Source organism: Muntiacus reevesi, chromosome 1 (assembly GCF_963930625.1).
Source record: "Muntiacus reevesi chromosome 1, mMunRee1.1, whole genome shotgun sequence".
Classification (NCBI taxonomy): Eukaryota; Metazoa; Chordata; class Mammalia; order Artiodactyla; family Cervidae; genus Muntiacus; species Muntiacus reevesi.
The window spans coordinates 68,745,123-68,765,835 of NC_089249.1; the positions used below are offsets into that span (position 1 = coordinate 68,745,123).

Consider the following 20,713-nt stretch of genomic DNA (forward strand, 5'->3'; position numbering starts at 1 on the left):
ATAAAGACAGCCTACGAACTGATCCTTTGATCCAGATAAACACCAGCAGGGTGTGAAGTGGTCTTGGAATGACCTAAGGCTGAGTCTGTTATGAGAATGGGGGGGTTATAAATATCAGAACAGCAGGAGATAGAAGTGATTCTAATGAAATTAGATGAGACTACTGACAGGGTCCCATACGGTCCCATCACTTCATGGTAAATAGACGGGGAAACAATGGAAACAATGACAGACTTTAATTTCTTGGGTTCCAAAATCACTGCAGATGGTGACTGCAGCCAGACAAACCCAGACAGCATATTAAAAAACAGAGACATTGCTTTGCCAGCAAAGGTCTGTATAGTCAAAGCTATGTTTTTTCCAGTAGTCACGTATGGATGTGAGTTGGACCATAAAGAAGGCGGAGTGCTGAAGAATTGATGCTTTTGAACTGTGGTGTTGGAGAAAACCTTGAGAGTCCCTTGGACTGCATGGAGATCCAACCAGTCCATCCTAAAGAAAATCAGTACTGAATATTCATTGGAATGACTGATGCTGAAGCTGAAACTCCAATATTTTGGCCACCTGATGCAAAGAACTGACTCATTAAAAAAGACTCTGATGCTGGGAAAGACTGAAGGCAGGAGGTGATGACAGAAAATGACATGGTTGGATGGCATCACTGACACAATGGACATGAGCTTGAACAAGCTCCAGGAGATGGTGAAGTACAGGGAAGCCTGACGTGCTGCAGTCCATGGGGTTGCAAAGAGTCAGACGTGTTTGAGCAACTAACAACAATAACACTGATGGGAACCTGGCTCTCTGGAAGTGTTTCTTCAACTCCCTGGAGGTGGCATTCCTGTTAAATGTATTTAAAATGGAGAATAAGAGGAGAACTACAGAATAACAAAGTAAAGTTGGTGAGCCCAAAGTTCAAGCAAATCTCAAGTAATCTCCATTTCTGTATCCAGGTATATGGCAATATCCTAGGATATTAAGACAGAAAGACCTCCAAGAAAAATGGCTTCATTATTTCCATTTTATAGATGAAGAAACAGTGTTCTCACTGTTCAACCCCTGCCCAACTCTCCTAAAGCAAAATTAGAACGCTTGGCCCAGGGACAGAACTGAAATCTTATTCTAAAGCTATGAAAGGCTTCTTTTCACAAAAAGGGCAGCTTTTTGTGGAAAACTCTAAAGTGGAAGGTAGGTAATGGGGAGTATCAAAAATAGCCATGTTTGAATCTTACCTTCATTATCTATTTGGAACTGTGTGGTTATGGGAAATATCACTTATCTACCTTGAACCTCAGTTTTTTCATCCTTAAAGTCTAGATAATAATCCATAGCTTGTAGAAAAAGCTAAACAGATGGAGTGATTTCCTCTACATGAAGAAGGCACAGGAAAAATAAGCAATTTTAAACTGTTTATGAAAGATGGTTGAACCATGGGAAAGGGGGTAGTGGAGAATGGATGGTTCAGGCAGAGGAAACTTAGAGGAAAAAAAAAAACAAATTTTATATTTACTCACACATTTAATTCTACAATAACACTGTCAGGTAAGGTACTCTGGTCTTCATTGCAGAGATGAGAAAACTGAAGCAGAAAGATTAGGTTATTTGCTCAAAGTCATGTACAGAGCAAATTCAAAGTCTGATCTGCACCAGGGAATGAGAAGCAAATGAAATATTCTTAAATGTGGTAGAAGAGCCAGTTCTGTGCATGCGTACAGTATCAGTTCAGTTCAGATACTCAGTTGTGTCTGACTTTTGTGACCCCACAGACTGCAGCATGCTAGGCTTCTCTGTCCTTCACCATCTCCTGGAGCTGGCTCAAACTCATGTTATCAAGTTGGTGATGCCTTTCAACCATCTCATCCACTGTCATCCCTTCTCCTAATCTCTTCTCAATCTTTCCCACCATCCAGGTCTTTTCCAATGAGTCAGTGCTTCACATCAGGTAGTCAAAGTATTAGAGCTTCAGCTTTAGCATCAGTCCTTCCAATGAATAGTCAGGACTGATTTCCTTTAGGATGGACTGGTTTGATCTTCTTGCAGTTCAAGGGACTCTCAAGAGTCTTCTCCAACACCACAGTTAAAAAGCATCAATTCTTCAGCATGCAGCTTTTTTTATGGCCCAACTCTCACATCTATACATGACTACTGGAAAAACCATGACTTTGACTAGACAGACCTTTGTTAGTAAAAAGGGAAGTCTCTGCTTTTTGTTTTACTTTATTTTATTTATTTTTTTTGTTGATCTGGACTTTATTAAGATGAAATCACTGATAATTACACAGAAATTACTTGCCTAAGCTAAAATCCTTGAGATTCACATGAATTTAGTTACACAAATAAATGGCATGTTCAAAATCAGGAGGAAATACCCCAATGCTCAGGTGATGAAGGCTGAGGTGAACAAATCTGCACACCTATTTCAAGCTCTTAAACAGTTTGTGGGTCTCACAGTGGTCCCTTGCATGCAAGAAGTCAAAGAGCTCCTCTGTGCAGTCCTCCTCTGTCTGTGACCTGGAGGATACACGCTCATCACAGAGCTCTAGCTGCTCCCGAGCCTTCACACATTTCTCCAGCTGCTAGCATTGCTCTTTCACTGTTGTCAGAGGATCCACTAATTCCTCCTCCTCTTCTTCCTCCTCCTTGGGATCTCTGGACCTGGTCAGCATCCTTTGCCATCCTCTAGGCCCATGTTCGGCTGCGGCTGTGGTCTGTTTTTTAATATACTATGTAGATTTGTCATAGCTTTTCTTCCAAGGAACAAGCATCTTTTAATTTCATGGTTGCAGTCACCATCTGCAGTGATTTTGGAGTCCCCCAAAATAAAGTCTGTCATGTTTCCATTGTTTCCCCATCTATTTGCTGTGGAGTGATGGGACCAGATGCCATGATTTTTTTTCTTTTTTTTTTGCATGTTGAATTTTAAGCCAGTTTTTTCACTCTCCTCTTTCACTTTCATCAAGAGGTTCTTTAGTTCCTCTTCACTTTCTGCCATAAAGGTGCTGTCATCTGCATAGCTGAGGCTATTGATATTTCTCCCGACCCTCTTGATTCTAGCTTATGCTTCATCCAAGTCAGCATTTTGCATGATGTACTCCACATGTAAGTTAAATATTCAGGGTGACAATGCACAGCCTTGATGTACTCCTTTCTCAATCTGGAACCAGTCTGTTGTTCCATGTCTGGTTCTAACTGTTGCTTCTTGACCTGCTTATAGATTTCTTAGGAGCAGGTAAAGTGGTCTGGTACTCCCATCGCTTTAAGAATTTTCCACAGTTTGTTTTGATCCACGCAAAGGCTTTAGTATAGTCAATGAAACAGAAGTAGATGCTTTTCTGGAATTCTCATGTTTTTATCGACGATCCAACGGATGTTGGCAATTTGATCTCTGGTTCCTCTGTCTTTTCTAAATTCACTTGAATGTCTGGAAGTTCTCAGTTCATGTACTGTTGAAGCCTAGCTTAGAGAATTTTAAGCATTAGTTTGCTAGCCTGTGAGATGAATGCCATTGTGTGGTAGTTGGGACATTCTTTGGCATTGCCTTTCTTTGGAATTGGAATGAAAACTGGCCTCTTCCAGTCCTGTGGCCACTGCTGAGTTTTCCAAATTTGCTGGCATATTGAGTGCAGCACTTTCACAGCATCATCTTTCAGGATTTTAAATAGCTCAACTGGAATTCCATCATCTCCACTAGTTTTGTTCATTGTGATGCTTCCTAAGGCCCACTTGACTTCACAGTCCAGGATGTCTGACTTTGGTTATCGGGGTCATTAAAATATTTTTCATAGTTTTTATGTGTATTCTTGCCACCTCTTCTTAATATCTTTTGCTTCTGTTAGGTCCATACCATTTCTGTCCTTAATTGTGGCCATTTTTGCATGATATGTTCCCTTGGTATCTCTAATTTTCTTGAAGAGATCTCTAGTCATTCCCGTTCTATTGTTTCCCTGTATTTCTTTGCATTGATCAAGTAAGAAGGGTTTCTAATCTATCCTTGCTATTCTTTTGAACTCGATATACAGATGGATATATCTTTCCTTTTCTCATTTGGTTTTTACTTCTGTTTTCTCAGCTGTTTGTAAGGCCTCCTCAGGCTACCACTTTGCCTTGTTATATTTCTTTTCTTGGGGATGGTTTTGATCAGTGCCTCCTGTACAATGTTATGAATTTCTGGCCATAGTTCTTCAGGGAGTCTGCCTATCAGATCTAATCCCTTGAATCTATTTGTCACCTCCATTGTGTAATTGTAAGGGATTTGATTTAGGTCAAACCTGAATATTCTAATGGTTTTCCCTACTGCCTTCAATTTAAGTCTGAATTTGGCAATAAGAAGTTCTTGGTCTGAGCCACAGTTGGCTCCTGGTCTTGTTTTTGCTGATGATATGGAGCTTGTGCATCTTTGGCTGCAAAGAATATAATCAATCTGATCTCAGTATTGACCATCTAGTGATAGTCATGTGTAGAGTTGTCTCTCATATTGTTGGAAGAGGGTGTTTGCTATGACCAGTGCATTCTCTTGGGAAAACTCTGTTAGCCTTTGTCCTGCTGCATTTTGAACTCCACGGTCAAACTTGCCTGTTACTCCAGATATCTCTTGACTTCCTACTTTTGCATTCCAGTCCCCTATGCTGAAAAAGACATCTTTTTTCTTTTCTTTTTTTTTTGGTGTTAGCTCTAGAAGATGTTGTAGTTCTTCATAGAACTGTTCAACTTCAGCTTTTTCAGCATTAGTGGTTGGGGCATGGACTTGGGTTACTGTGGTATTGAGTGGTTTGTCCTGGAGATGAGCAGAGATCATTCTGTTGTTTTTGAGATTGCACCCAAGTACTGCATTTTGTACTCTTTGGTTGACTATGAGGGCTACTCCATTTCTTCTAAGGGATTCTTGCCCACAGTAGAATATATAATGGTGATCTGAATTAAATTCGCCCATTCCAGTCCATTTTAGTTCACTGATTCCTAAAATGTTGATGTTCACTCTTGCCATCTCCTGTTTGACCACATCCAATTTGCCTTGATTCATGGACCTAGTATTCCAGCTTCCTATGCAATATTGTTTTTTACAGCATCGGACCTTGCTTCCATCTCCAGTCACATCCACAACTGGGTATTGTTTTTGCTTTGGCTCTGTATCTTTATTCTTTCTGAAACTATGTTTCTACTCTTCTCCAGTGGTTTATTGGGCACCTACTAACCTGGGGAGTTCTTCTTTCAGTGTTCTATCTTTTTGCCTTTTCACACTGTTCATGGGATTCTCAAGGCAAGAATATTGTAGTGGCTTGCCATTCCTTTCTCCAATCAATACGTTTTGTCAGAACTCTCTACCATGACCCATCCATCTTGAGTGGCCCTACACAGCATGGCTCACGGTTTCTTTGAGTTAGACAAGGCTGTGATCCATGTGATCAGGTTGTTAGTTTTCTGTAATTGTGATTTTCCTTCTGTATTTACATTATATATATATATATATATATATATATATATATAATGTGTATATACAGATATGTAATATATAAGCATATACATTATATGTTAGATACACACACACACATATATATAACATATATATATACAGTATATAGTATATAAATATATATATATATATATCTACTGGCATGTACTTGAGTAAAGAAAGTTTGGACCTAGGGAGAGAAGGAGGAACCAGTTAGAAATATAATATAACAGTCCAGGTAACAGATGACGGCAATTAGAACAAATGCAGCAGAGGTAAAACTGATGAGTGACAAAAGATATACTTAGGAGATAACTTGATATTGCAAAGTGAGAAAGTATGAACCATCAAGGATTACTGTGAGATAAGGAAAGATATGAGCCATCAAGGATTACTTTGAGATGAGGAAAGATGGTGATGATAATATAGTTTAAAATGATATATAGTTTATATGATAGTTTGTATGATATATAGTTTAGAATAGTTGTTTGCAAGCTTTTAATATGAAAGTGAACAAGTGACTCTACAACTGGGCCATATTATCTTTAATCCAGACCCTAAATATCTGCCCATTACTACTTCACTCATTCCTTACTTCTTAATCTCAGGATAATAGAGTTCCAGAGTTGCAAAGGTAGATTATTAGATATTTAGAGTCTGGATTCAAGATAATATGCCACACGATTGTGTTATTTTGTGTATATTTGTGTGCCCACACTTATACAGTAACCTGGGACAGAAGTCAAAACAGGCATGTCACAATGTTCACCATCAGATTATGTTAGTTGAGTACATACTTTTCCCCATTGAATGCTATCATTTCCATGTTAACCTCCAGCAGTTCTAAAGAAGAGAAGCCGTTTTATTTTCTTTAGAAAAAATACCTGTGTCATAGTCATCAGTGAAATATTTTGAAGTGACTAAAAATGTTGCTTCTAGGGAAAAAAAATGATATTGACCTAAAGGAATGTTTCTTACACTAAATAAAGCATATACACAAAATGTTGTGCAGAGTCTACAAAACAAGTGACCAATAATTCTCAAACTGTCAAAGTCATCAAAAATAAGAAAAGTCAGAGAAAACTGTCATGTTCATGAGGAGACTAAATATAATGTAGTATCCCAGATGGAATACTCAAACAGAAAAAGCAGTAAGTGAAAGAGCAGAGGGTTCTTCAGCAGTAAAGCATCTGCCTGCAATGCAGGAGACACAAGTTCAATCCCTGAGTCAGGAAGATCCCCTGGAGAAGGAAATGGTAACCCACTCTAGTATTCTTGCCTGGGAAATCGCATGGACAGAGGAGCCTGGTGGGCTACAACCCATGGAGTCTCAAAAACTCAGACAGGAGTTAGTGACTAAGCAACAGCAATAACAAAGAGCAGACAGAAAGTTTTTCTATGTAAATTCCCAGGCATCTGAATGCTTAGGAGCCCTGAAGTTTCATACATGTATCCTTAAAATCACTTATTTTTGAAATCTTTTTAAAAAAAAGACTTACCTGAAGATATGTTTTAAAATGTACTAGTGGCTTCTATTTTCTGTTTTATTTTAATGCATAAGTTGACCCCTCAGTGTTGAGTAGCTCCATAGGGAGATAAAGCACGTGCTCAAGATGCTAGCAAAGCAGGGATGCTAACAAAACAGAACCTTTTTTTTTTTTTAAGATGATGATATCTGATATTAACAACCTTATTATGGTAAGGTGTTACTTAGATTTTTTAATTAGCTTGAGCTCTACAGAATTGCCAGTTTTCAACCTGGAAAAGAAAAAGGTAACTTCATATGGTTCAATCTAGTGCTTTATGGAATATGCAGCCTTATCTTTCTGTTGTTGGAGGCATCTAAGGACTCCATCCAACTCTGCTGCCAACACAAGCTCTTAAAAAGCAGCTCTTACTTTGAGTGGTCAACATTGTAAAATATCTGCAAAGTGTCTGCTTCCACCCTCTTCACTCACCTCTCCCAATCTGACCTCCTACTTTCAAATTAAGAGAACTAACTCTGGCAGTACCCCAAGACCAGAGCAAACTCGGTGATGTTTTTAACTCAAGAACCCAGACTAAGGTCTGGCAGATTTTATGGAAAGGTTTTTGAAAGTTAGGAAAATTTCCATCCTCATTTAACCCTCTAGGACTTAGATTTTTCGGGGGGACCAGGTCCCATGACTTGGTGTGACATTTCCTGAGTTGAGGGAGCTGAGCATCTCAGTAGCGAGAGAATGAGGAAACTTTGAAACTGAGGGTCTGGAAAAAGTATTTGGTTTGTTAAAAAGGCTCCCGCGCCCCTCCGTTGACCTGCATTGCAGAGTCCTTAGTAATAAGGCAGTATTTTATCCTAGCTTCCTCCCTCTCCCCTTCCCCCTGCTTCCAACTCCTGATTTTTTTTTTTTTTTTTTTTTCTTTTTTTTCTTTTTTCCCCTGGAGCAGCAGCCGCAGAGCATGGGGTGAAAAGTCGCTGGAAGGACAAGTTGACAGATAGCATTTGGGTTACCGGGTCACTGAAAGGCGTCGTGATCTGGGCTCAGACGGAGCGATTTCCTCGCTGATTTTAATCTTTCGTCTGTTCACACGTCATGCCACCTGGACATAATGCAGAGAAATCTGGAGGTTTAACAAACCCTTCCGCTTGCCCCCAACGCTCCCTTGGAACAGAAAGAGAGAGAGTTAACTCTCTCCCTGCCTTTTCCATCAACAGTAGAAAACCTATGAGTGGGACAGACCTCTCTAGCAATTAATAAGCTCAAGGCTTTGTCTGAGCAAGGAGGGCTTCCTCTTTATGAAGACTGTAAATAATATAACAAGCTGTCCCTTTTACTGCCTTAGACACACATAAGTAGCAGCTTTATCCTTTTTCGTTGACCCTCTGTCCAGGTTTTGATTTACTTTCAAATCTCCTGTCTTGGATTCTTGGGAAATATTTATTTTGGGACTGAGGGGTGGGGTGCAGTCAGTGGGAGAAAGGATGGAAAGAAAGATACCCGAGAAGAGGAATATTAATAACTTTCTTGTGACTCTGGCCAGACAGTCTGCTTTTCTTATTTCCCCATAAGGTTCGGAGCTATTTCTGACCAAGGGTGTTAAAGCTGAGAATTAATGGATTTCAGCAAAGTAGATGCTGTCATTCCAGAGAAATGTTTCTGCTTAACTTGTTAGAGATGTGTCTCAGGTCGTGCTTTATAGAGCTGGGGAGTAGGGAGGGTAGAAGGAGCCAAGGTCCTGGCTGGAAGCTGCCCCTCCAGGTTTCTTCAATCTGTACAAACAGTGGCTGCGGAGAGAAAGACTCTAGCTCTGTTTTCTCACGGAATGTGCTTCATACTTCTACGAAAGCACTCATCAGATCTGATCACACTTATCTGTTCAAATGTCAGCACCAGATTAGAAGCTCCACCGGGTCAGTGACTGTATTCCTCACATCTAAGTGCCTGAACTATATAGATGTGCTTTAAATATTTGGCTGTTTATCAAACATGGTCTGAGCACTTACTATTGCTGGGTACAGAGCTAGCCAATGTGGATATAATGAGGAATAAGCTAGAGTCCCTTTTCTCAAGTTGCTCATAATCTGGTGGGGGAAACAGATATATAATGGTAACATTTGCATATGTTGTCCTGGTTGTATAGGATTTGACTGGGGGAAATAGTTAAGGAGGATTCCATTCTACAGGGAAGGGAAAATGAAAAAATTGCAAGTGAAATGATGGTAGGAGTACAAACCAGGAGCCACACAGGCCAGTTAAGACACTATCTCAACAGCCTTTCCGAGAAATACCAGGGTATAAGGACATTATCAGTGTGGCAGAGAGGAGGTAGCATTAAAATATAAGAAGGTAATGATTCCAGAAACTCAGTGAACACTAAGATGAAATGGCTGGAAGAAAAGGAGAAGATGACCCTTAGGCTTCTGGCACTAGCTATTGGGTCATTAATTGCGTGGTTTATCAATATAGGGCAAAGGAAATAATGAAGAACATGACACCCTTCACCTAAGGGGTCATAATACTGTGGCATTGTTTACTAATCCCAATAATCAATTTCATTGCATTCGTTTCCTCGGATTATCCCAGTTTCCTTGACTTCCAGTAGACACAGCTTGCTTTACTGCCATGAAACCTGGAACAACACCATTTACTTGTGCCAAAGAAAGTGGAACATCATAGGCAGGGAATTTGGAAACCTGGATTGAATTTTGGCTCTGAAACTCTCTGAGTCCCTGCTTATACTGGAGAAAAAAAGCTACTCCCCTGCCTGCTTTAGTAGTTGGTTGTGATGGTTGAATGAGATTTTTGCATCTAAAAGCGACACACACATAAGAAGCAAGATAGGACAGATCCACAAACCTTTCTAACCCAAGAATTTGAAGGAGTTCTTGGTTTGATCCCTGGGTCAGGAAGATCCCCTGGAAGAAGACATGGCAACCCACTCCAGTATTCTTACCTAGAGAATCCCATGGACAGAGGAGCCTGGAGGGCAACAGTCCATAAGGTCACAAAGAGTCAGACATGACCGAAGTGACTTAGCACACACACACACACACACACACACACACTTTCACTTTTTTAACCAGACTTGTAGCCATTCACTGAGAGAGAGCTAATGAAAATGAAAATTACACACTGCCTTGAAGTCAGCAAGCCTCACTCACGAGGATTAAACTTCTCTGAAGAGGATATTTGCCAAAGGAGGATATAGCTCAAGGATATAGCTCAAGGGAGAATACTTTGTCAAATCTGCCCAGCATGGTCTCCAGGCTGCTGAGCTTTCAGGAGGTCCATTTATCAGGAAAAAAAAAAAAAAAAAAAAAAAAACTTCAATCAGTTCCTCAGTCTAGTGACCCCAACTTGTGCAGGTGGTAGTTCTAAGTCTTGGCAACATTCCAGTTTGGATAATTCCATTAAGTTTCTCATCATTCTAGCTTCAACTTTATCAGGAATACTCTCCTTCCTGTCTTGGAAATTGCCACTGGCAGGAGAGTATGTGAGAAAGAGGAGAGTGAAAAAGTTGGCTTAAAACTTAACATTCAGAAAACTAAGATTATGTCATCTGGTCCCATCACTTCATGTCAAATAGAGGGGGAAACAACGGAAACAGTGACAGACTTTATTTTGGGGGGCTCCAAAATCATGGCAGATGGTGACTGCAGCCATGAAATTAAAAGACCTTTGCTCCTCAGAAGAAAAGCTACAACCAAACTAGACAGCATATTATAAAGCAGAGACATACCTGTGCCGACAAATGTCTGTCTAGTCAAAGCTATGATTTTTCCAGTGGTCATGTATGGATGTGAAAGTTGGACTATAAAGAAAGCTTCATGCTGAAGAATTGATGCTTTTGAACTGTGGTCTTGAAGACTCTTGAGAGTCCCTTGGACCGCAAGGAGATCCAACCAGTGCATCCTAAAGGAAATCAGTCCTGAACATTCATTGGAAGGACTGATGCTGAAGCTGAAATTCCAATACTTTGGCCACTTGATGTGAAGAACTGACTCATTGGAAAAGACACTGATGCTGGGAAACATTGAAGGCAGGAGGAGAAGGGGATGACAGAGGAGGAGATGGTTGGATGGCATCACCGACTCGATGGACATGAGTTTTGAGCAAGCTCTAGGAGTTGGTGACAGACAGGGACGCCTTCTGTGCTGCAGTCTCTGGGGTCTCAAAGAGTCAGACACAACTGAGCGACTGACCTGAACTGAAGAGAGTATGTCTATATTTTGCAAGTTCAGAGTAGATTTTCTCTGCTCTATAATGAGGACATTATTCTTGTGAGAGCAACTTCCAGGTAATGTATTCTTAGAATCTAGCCCTGAAAGCTTTTCTCACCAGCCAGGTAAATTAGAGGATAGACTACAATAGCAATTTGGAAAGCCTTGGACCCTGATTGATAGTAGCTAGGTAGATAGATATTTGAAGTGGTCACTGGGGACTAAAACAAGTGAGAGTGATGAGGACTAGATAGTATATTCCACATTTAAGCTCATCCACATTTTAAAATATTTTTGTTTATGTTTTTTGGCCATGTGTGCAGCTTGTGAGAATCTTACTTGCCCAACCAGAGACTGAACCCATGTCACAGCGGTGAAAGAAATCAGTCCTAACCACTGAACAATCAGGGAATTCCCTAAATTCATCCACATTTTAAAAAGTGAAACATTGTGTGCAAGGGTTCCCCTTTCTCCACATCCTTGTGATGGATTTCTTTTGGATGTAGCCATTCTAACAAGTGTCAAATGATATCAAGTTTTGATTTGCCTGGAGGATCCCATGGCATCATCATTTCCCTGATGATTAGTGATGTTTATTCCTTTTTCATGTACCTGTTAGGCATTTATATGTCTCTTTTGGAAAAATATCTATTCAAGTCTTTTTAAATCAGATTTTGTTATTGCTTTTGAGTTGTATGAGTTCCTTATATATTTTGGATATTAATCTAGGATAGTTAGATAATTACCTAGAATCTTATCATATAGATGTCTTGCAAATATTTTTTTTTTCCCATTACTTATTGCCTTTTCAATTTGTTGATTTTTTCTTTTGCTGTGCTGGAGGTTCCTCAAAAATTCAGAAATAGAACTACCATAAGATCCAGCAATCCTAAAAAAAAAAAAAGAAAAGAAAAAAAGATCTAGCAATCCTACTTCTGGGTATATATATGTATATATATACACACACCTCCAAAAATGAAATCAGGATCTGGAAGAGATCACTGAACTCTCATGTTCATTGCAGCATTACTCATAATAGCCAACATATGGAAACAACTAAAAGTCTGGCTATGAATGAATGGATAAAGAAAATGTGGTATATATATATATATGTGTGTGTGTGTGTGTATATATATATATATATATATATATATGTATATATGTATTTATACACACACACACATATACATACATGCATACACACAATAAAACATTATTCAGTCATGAGAAGGAAACCTTGCTCTTTATAACAACATGGATGGACCTTAAGGGCATTATGCTAAGTGAAATAAGTCAGATATAGATAAATTCTGTATTATCTCACTTATACATGGAATCTAAGTAGACTGAATTTATAGAAACAAAGAGTAGAATGGTGGCTACCAGAGCTGGAATGGATGATCAAAAGAGGGAAATATTGGTTAAAGGGTACAAATTTCCAGATGTAAGCTAAATGAATTTTGTTAATATATTGTAAGGCATGATGACTTTAGTAAGAATACTGGTTAGAAGTTACTAAGAAAGTAATTCTTAAATGTTCTTAACCCCCCAAAAAATAATTCTGTGAGGTGACAGAGGTGTTAACTAACCCTATTGTGGTAATCATTTTACTATATATACATTTATGGAATCATTACTTTATATAACTTAAATATACAAAATGTATACATATTAATTACAGCTCAAATAAAGCTGGAAAAAATTAAAACATTGTGTAGCCTAAAAAAAATCATTTGTGAGCATAATTTGCTTTGTAGGTCACCAGTTTGCAATCCCTAATCTAGCTCTTAAAACTTACTAAAGTAAAAGTCACTCAGTCATGTCCAACTCATTGCAACCTAGAAAACTGGAATTCTCCAGGTCAGAATACTGGAGTGGGTAGTCTTTCCATTCTCCAGGAGATCTTCCCAACACAGGGATCGAACCCAGGTCTCCTGCATTGCAGGCAGATTTTTTACCAGCTGAGGCACAAAGGAAGCCCAAGAATACTGGAGTGGGTAGCCTATCCCTTCTCCAGTGGATCTTCCCAACACAGGAATCGAACTGGTATCCTGCAGGTGGATTTTTTGCAGGTGGATTCTTTACCAACTGAGCTATCAGGGAAGCCCTAAATTTACTAATGATTTAACTAAACCAGAAGTAACTAAATAACCAATGCAAAGGTACCTATAATTCATAAAGCCGGTTGAACATGAATCTGAATTATTGCCTGGTCTTCTATCTCTCAGTTCAAGGCTTTTCTTCCAGGCCAGGTGGCTTTCTCTTCCAACCTTCAGAAATTTGGAATACTCTGTCAATATTTCTTTGCCTTCCTAACTTGCTATCCTATCCTGTTTTTAAGAGATATGTAATTATGTTTCAGTGGAGAGAACATTGGAATTTTGAATCAAAAGCTGTGGGTCCAGTACTGGTTCTACCCCACAGTAGCAGATCAGTCTGGACCAGCTTCCTAATTTGTGAGTTGATACATTAGTAAATCCTGGAGACTGCTTATTTAACTCATTCAGTTGAAAATGTTAATGGTATTCAAATTTTTTGAGTTACTGTCCAAATACTTGTGCAGTGGGCCCATTCTAGGATACTGTTCATTTGAAGATATGAATCACTATCTTCATTTATTAAATAATGACATTTTCTACTATTGAGATCCTTCCCACAAAAATTCATTCATTGCACTGTAGGTATCCACTGCAAAAAATTGGATTGATATACACTTAATTAACCCCCATTAGAATCATTTTTGAAAAACTAACAGCACAAATAATTGTTTCAGGGGCATTGGGTTTATACAGATGTGGGATTAAAAACTTGCTCTATCATTTAAAAATCTTTGAGACTTTGGATAATCACTAAGGTTTAGTTTCCCAACCTTTAAAATGGAAGAATATTAACTACTCCATCAGCATAAGATTCAGTTCAGTTCAGTTCAGTCACTCAGTCATGTCTGACTCTTTGCAACCCCATGAACTGCAGAACTCCAGGCTCCCGGTCCATCACCAACTCCCGGAGCTTGCTCAAACCCATGGCCATTGAGTTGGTGATGCCATTCAATTATCTCATCCTCTGTCATCCCCTTCTCCTCCTACCTTCAATCTTTCCCAGCATCAGGATTTTTTCCAATGAGTCAGTTCTTCACATCAGGTGGCCAAAGTATTAGAGCTTCAGCTTCAGCATCAGTCCTTCCATAAAAGATTCAGGACTGATTTCTTTTAGGATTGACTGGTTTGATCTCCTTGCAGTCCAAGGGACTCTCAAGAGTCTTCTACAACACCACAGCTCAAAGCATCAATTTCTCAGTGTTCAGCTTTCTTTACAGTCCAACTCTCACATCCACACATGACTACTGGAAAAACCATAGCTTTGACCAGACAGATATTTGTTGGCAAAGTAATGTCTCTGCTTTTTAATATTCTGTCTAGGGTTTCTTCTAAGGAGCAAGCATCATAGCTTTTCTTCCAAGGAGCAAGCATCTTTTAATTTCATGACTTCAGTAACCGTCTGCAGTGATCTTGTAGCACAAGAAAATAAAGTCTGTCACTGTTTCCATTGATTCCCCATCTATTTGCCATGAAGTGATGGGACTGGATGCCATGATTTTTGTTTTTTGAATGTTGAGTTTTAAGCCAGAGTTTTCACTCTCCTTTTTCACCTTTATCAAGAAGTTCTGTAGTTCCTCTTTGCTTTCTGCCACAAGGGCCATACCATCTGCATATCTGAGGCTATTGATATTTATCTCAGCAATCTTGATTCCAGCTTGTGCTTCATCCAGTCTGGCATTTTGCATGATGTACTCTGCATATAAGTTAAATAAGCAAGGTGACAATATGCAGCCTTGATATACTCATTTTCCAATTTGGAAACAGTCTGTTGTTCCATGTCCAGTTCTGACCATTACTTCTTGACATGCATACAGATTAAATGAGGGTAAATTCCATGCATCTTGCAGGTAGGAAATGTGAAAGCAATAGCAATTTATATTATATATTCAAGTATCTCCATAACAGTTTTCCTTCCCTCCCTATCAAAGTTTTATGACCAAAATTCAGGTTACTCTAGAGGTTCTAACATCTTTGTTTGTAGGAAGATTTCATGAACATTTTTTCCTTGCTGAAAGAGTCTGGACAACTGAAAAGCATGACATAATTGAATGGAAGTAGCACTTGGCTGCTTAACATGGGTCTGACTGTAATAAATACATTTCCTCAAAGTTTCCCAGTAGGATTGTTCCCCAGGTGGTCCCTTAACTAAAACAACATACTAGAGAAGAATAAAGAATGTATAGTGTTTAGAAAATCATGTGCTTTTGATTTCCAAAGATATTTACATTCCAAATGAATGATAGGTGAGAAAAGCTCCTGCCATATTCTCCTACCTTCCCCACAAAGGGAGAGTTTTGAGTGACAGTTGTGTTCTCATAATCTAACATTTAGAGAAGTCTCCAAAGGATTTCTTCTTTGAGCATATGGAGACTTGGTTCAAGTTGATGAGTTTGATTAGAGAATGTTGGGACTTGGCCAAGTGATGGTGTGGGGGTTGGGATAGGATCACGTAAGGAAAGCGTATTGGGTAGAAAAAGGGTATAGAGGCTTTTCTTGTATTATCCCTTTGCCCCATCCTTGAAACCTTCTAAAACTCTTCATCTTACGATGGAGGTAGCATGTTTGGACTCTTAAAACATTTGGCACACTCATCTGGGGACCGAGTCCCCTGTGTCTTTGAATTTCAAAGGAAGCTTCCTGCTCAAGATTTCCTGTCTGGTTGGTGTTTGAATCAAAATGAGAAATATCAGTTCTAATGCTGCTAATAGGACTTATAGCATATCATATCTTCAACTCCTGATGGATGAGTCCTTGGATGAAGGATCAAATAATTTCATAACCTGAACTCTTTTTAGTTCAACTCCTATGTTTGATAAAGAAAGGAAGGTCCAGAGGAATTGAATCAATTCCCTAAAGTAAGAGCTGGCCAGCTATGGCTCATAGACCAAATCTTCCCTGCCACCCCTTTCATCAATGTGGTGCTATTGGAAAACAGCCATACTCATTCACTTAAATATTGTCCATGGCTGTAAAGAATCCGCCTGCAAGGTGGGAGACCTGGGTTCAGTCCCAGAGTTGGGAAGATCCCCTGGAGAAGGGAAAGTCTACCCACTCCAGTATTCTGGCCTGGAGAGTTCCATGGACTCTATAGTCCATGGGTTCACAAAGATTTGGACATGACTGAGCAACTTTCACTTTCACTTCATGGCTGTTTTTATCCTACAATAGCAAAGTGAAATAGTGATGACAAGACTGTATGGTTCTCAAAATCTAATATATTTACTGTTTGGTCCTTTATGGGAAAAAGTTCACTGATCCCCTGAGCCAAAATTACACAATCCATTGAATGCAAAGCCTGAATTAGAATTAAGGTCTTCTGAATCTTGATCCAGTGGCCTATCTCTTACATCATACCAGAAGACAGAATGAAAAACACAATGCTTATAGAAACTTAGGCCCCTCCAAATAAAAGGAACTATGGAATCTGAGTCTTTTTTTTCTTTTTTTGCTGCCATAATCAATATCAGGAGATACTTCTCAATCTACTAACCCTAAGCTGGACTTCAGCTAAGACCAAAATTGGAGCTGAATTTTGTTAGTTCAAGGAGTCCTCCATGGTCTTGGGTATCCCCTTATTCCAGATACCTATCAATCTGCTCATCAAATAGGTACAAGTCTTCTTTCTATGCCTAAAATATATATTTAAGGATCATTCAGCATCCTAATAAGAATTTCACCAAGTTTAAGCAACAAGGGTATTTAAAGAACAAATCACACCCAACAAACTTCTTAGCCTTTTACAATGTACTTTCAAATTAGCAGATGAAAGGAAGGCAAGGGATCTTATATCTCTGCCTTTTAGTAAAACACATGTGACAGGATCTCTCACAAAATATTAGTGGCAAAGCCATTTTATGTCAGCCCTTGCCAGTTCAAATGGGCTTGAATGATTCCATGTAAACTGGAGAAAGAATGGTGATAAGTGTCAGTGCAAGGAGTTTGGGCATGGATGTAGCATCTCTGAGATTATTAAGTAATATCATAATTGACCTTGAATAAGGCACAATAAGGTCATGATCAAATAATATGTGTGCAGTGCTCACATATTAAAGAAATCCCAAGGAAGTTGAGGCAAATAAGAAAATGGAGTTAAATAAAAGTAGATATATCCATGGAAATAAGTAAGTCAAAGAATTAACTCTTCCAAATTTCAGAGACCTAGAAATAACTGAACACCGACAATATTGTATTAGAAGTTAGAGTTGTTACTACTGAATATTAGAAATTGGGTGCGGTTCATATCCCAGTTGCAAAGCTGAAGAATTGTGAGCAGCATGACAGATTGGTGGTTAAGCAATAAAAGAGACTCACTGGTTCATTTATTCATGTGTTCACTCATCCATTCTGAAACTATTTACTCAGTGCCTGCCATGTGCTTGCCACAGTTTTAAGTACTGAAGTTTCAGCAGCACACAGGGCAGGTGCAGGGCTTGCCCTCACGTATTTTCCCTCTCTCTCTCTGCCTCTTTCTCTCATGTAGCTACTTTATCAGAATATGGTAAGTAACGAGAAGTAACTTGAAAAAGAATGATGGAAGAGTAAGGGATGAAGTATACTATTTTAGACAGGAATATAAGAAGAAAACCCCTCCATGAGGTGTCTTGACTGATGGAAGGATGTTCCAGGCATAATAAAGTGTGAAGGTCCCAAAGTGAGAGCACACTTGACCTTTGGGGAACACAAAGAAGTAGGGAGAACGAATGGAAAAGTCCTGGGAGCTGAGATGAGAGAGGTCGGTGTTGTAGGATACTGTCATGTAGATTTTGGTAAGAATCTGCATCTTATTTTTATTGAGGTGAAGAGACATTTTAAGATCAGAACTAACACCTTAAAAAGAACAGTCTGATTGCATTACGAGAATGAACTACAAAGGGGCCAAGTAGAAGGAAGACCAGTTAAGAGGTTTTTGCAGTATCTTAAGTGAGAGGTGACAGTTGCTTGGACTTGGGTGTAGATTTTGGTAAGAATCTGCATCTTACTTTTATTGAGGTGAAGAGACATTTTAAGATCAGAACTAACACCTTAAAAAGAACAGTCTGATTGCATTACGAGAATGAACTACAAAGGGGCCAGGTAGAAGGAAGACCAGTTAAGAGGTTTTTGCAGTATCTTAAGTGAGAGGTGACAGTTGCTTGGACTTGGGTGAATGCAAGCTGTGGAAGTGATAAAAAAAAAAAAAAAAATGGTCACTTTGTGCATGGGTATATTGTGAAGGTAGATTCCAGTAGGATTTATCTCTCATTTGGATGTGGGAAATAAGAAAATAAAAGAAATCACAAATGCTTCCAAGCATTTTTGTCTGAGCATCTAGATAAGTCAAATAGCAGTTTTACTCAAATGGGAAAAGCAGGGGAAAGGGATATTCAAGGTAGAAAACAACAGTTAGGCCTCTATCAATCTAATAAGTTACAGGAGTGTAACTTATTCTCCTTCACCACCACAGGAGATTACAAAAGCTCTCAGAGTCTTCTCACCCTAAGAGTTCAAACCTCATATATCACTTCTCCCCATGTTTTTCTTGAGTTTCCTACAAGTGACGTTGGCTATATACTGCGGGATTTTACCTCTCCCCCAATGCCAGTCCCAAAGCCAAAGCAAAAACAACACCCAGTTGTGGACATGACTGGTGATAGAAGCAAGGTCTGATGCTGTAAGAGCAATGTTGCATAGGAACCTGGAATGTTAGGTCCAAGAATCAAGGCAAACTGGAAGTGGTCATACAGGAGATGGCAAGAGTGAATGTCAAAATTCAAGGAATCAGCGAACTAAGATGGATTGGAATGAGTGAATTTAACTCAGATGGCCATTATATCTACTACTGTGGATAGGAATCCCTTAGAAGAAATGGAGTAGCCATCATAGTCAACAGAAGAGTCCAAAATGCAGTACTTAGATGTAATCTCAAAAATGACAGAATGATCTCTGTTTGTTTCCAAGGCAAATCATTCAATATAACAGTATCCAAGTCTATGCCATGACCAGTAATGCTAAAGAAGCTGAAGTTGAATGATTCTATGAAGATCTACAAGACCTTTTAGAACTAACACCCAAAAAAGATGTCTTTTCCATTATAGGGGATTGGAATGCAAGTAGGAAGTCAAGAAACACCTGAAGTAACAGGCAAATTTGGCCTTGGATTACAGAATGAAGCGGGGCAAAGGCCAATAGAGTTTTGCCAAGAGAACGCACTGATCATTGCAAACACCCTCTTCCAACAACACAAGAGAGGACTCTACATATGGACATCTCCAGATGGTCAACATCAAAATCAGATTGATTGCATTCTTTGTGGCCAAGGATGGAGAAACTTTATACAGTCAGCAAAAACAAGACTGGGAGCTGACTGTAGCTCAGATCATGAAATCCTTATTGCCAAATTCAGGCTGAAATTGAAGAAAGTGGGGAAAACGAATAGACCATTCAGATATGACCTAAATCAAATCCCTTATGATTATACAGTGGAAGTGAGAAATAGATTTAAGGGACTAGAGCTGATACAGTGCCTGATGAACTATGGACAGAGGTTCATGACATTGTACAGGAGACAGGTATCAAGAAAATTCCTAACAAAAAGAAATGGAAAAAAGCAAAATGGCTATCTGAGGAGGCCTTACAAACAGCTATGAAAAGAAGAGAAGTGAAAAGCAAAGGAGAAAAGGAAAGATATACCCATTTGAATGCAGAGTTCCAAAGAATAGCAAGGAGAAATAAGAAAGCCTTCCTCAGTGATCAGTGCAAAGAAATAGAGGAAAATATTAGAATGGGAAAGACTAGAGATCTCTTTAGGAAAATTAGAGATACCAAAGGAACATTTCATGCAAAAATGGGCTCAATAAAGGACAGAAATGACAGGGACCTAACAGAAGCAGAAAATATTAAGAAGAGGTGGCAAGAATGCACAGAAGAACTGGACAAAACAGATCTTCACAACACAGATAATCACAATGGTATGATCACTCATCTAGAGCCAGATATCCTGGAATGTGAAGTCAAATGGGCCTTAGAAAGAATCACTATGAGCAAAGTTAGTGGAGGTAATGGAATTCCAGTTGAGCTATTTCAAATCCTAAAAGATGATGCTGTGAAAGTGCTGCACTCAATATGCCAGCAAATTTGGAAAACAACAGTGGCCACAAGATTGGGAAAGGTCAGTTTTCATTCCAATCCCAGGGAAAGGCAATGCCAAAGAATGCTCAAACTACCACACAATTGCACTCATCTCACACACTAGTAAAGTAATGCTCAAAATTTTCCAAACCAGGTTTCAACAATGCGTGAAGTGTGAACTTCCAGATGCTCAAGCTGGTTTTAGAAAAGGCAGAGGAACCAGAGATCGTGTTGCCAACATCTGCTGGATCATCAGAAATGCAAGAGAGTTCCAGAAAAACATCTATTTCTGCTTTATTGACTGTGCCAAAGCCTTCGACTGTGTGGATCACAATAAACTGTGGAAAATTCTTCAAG

General features: G+C 39.2%; 1 pseudogene; it reads right to left on the reverse strand.

The window, feature by feature from the left end:
* Positions 1 to 2,381: 2,381 nt before the first annotated feature.
* LOC136147398 (cytochrome b-c1 complex subunit 6, mitochondrial pseudogene) overlaps positions 2,382 to 20,713 on the reverse strand; it is a 63,142-nt pseudogene continuing 44,810 nt past the window's right edge.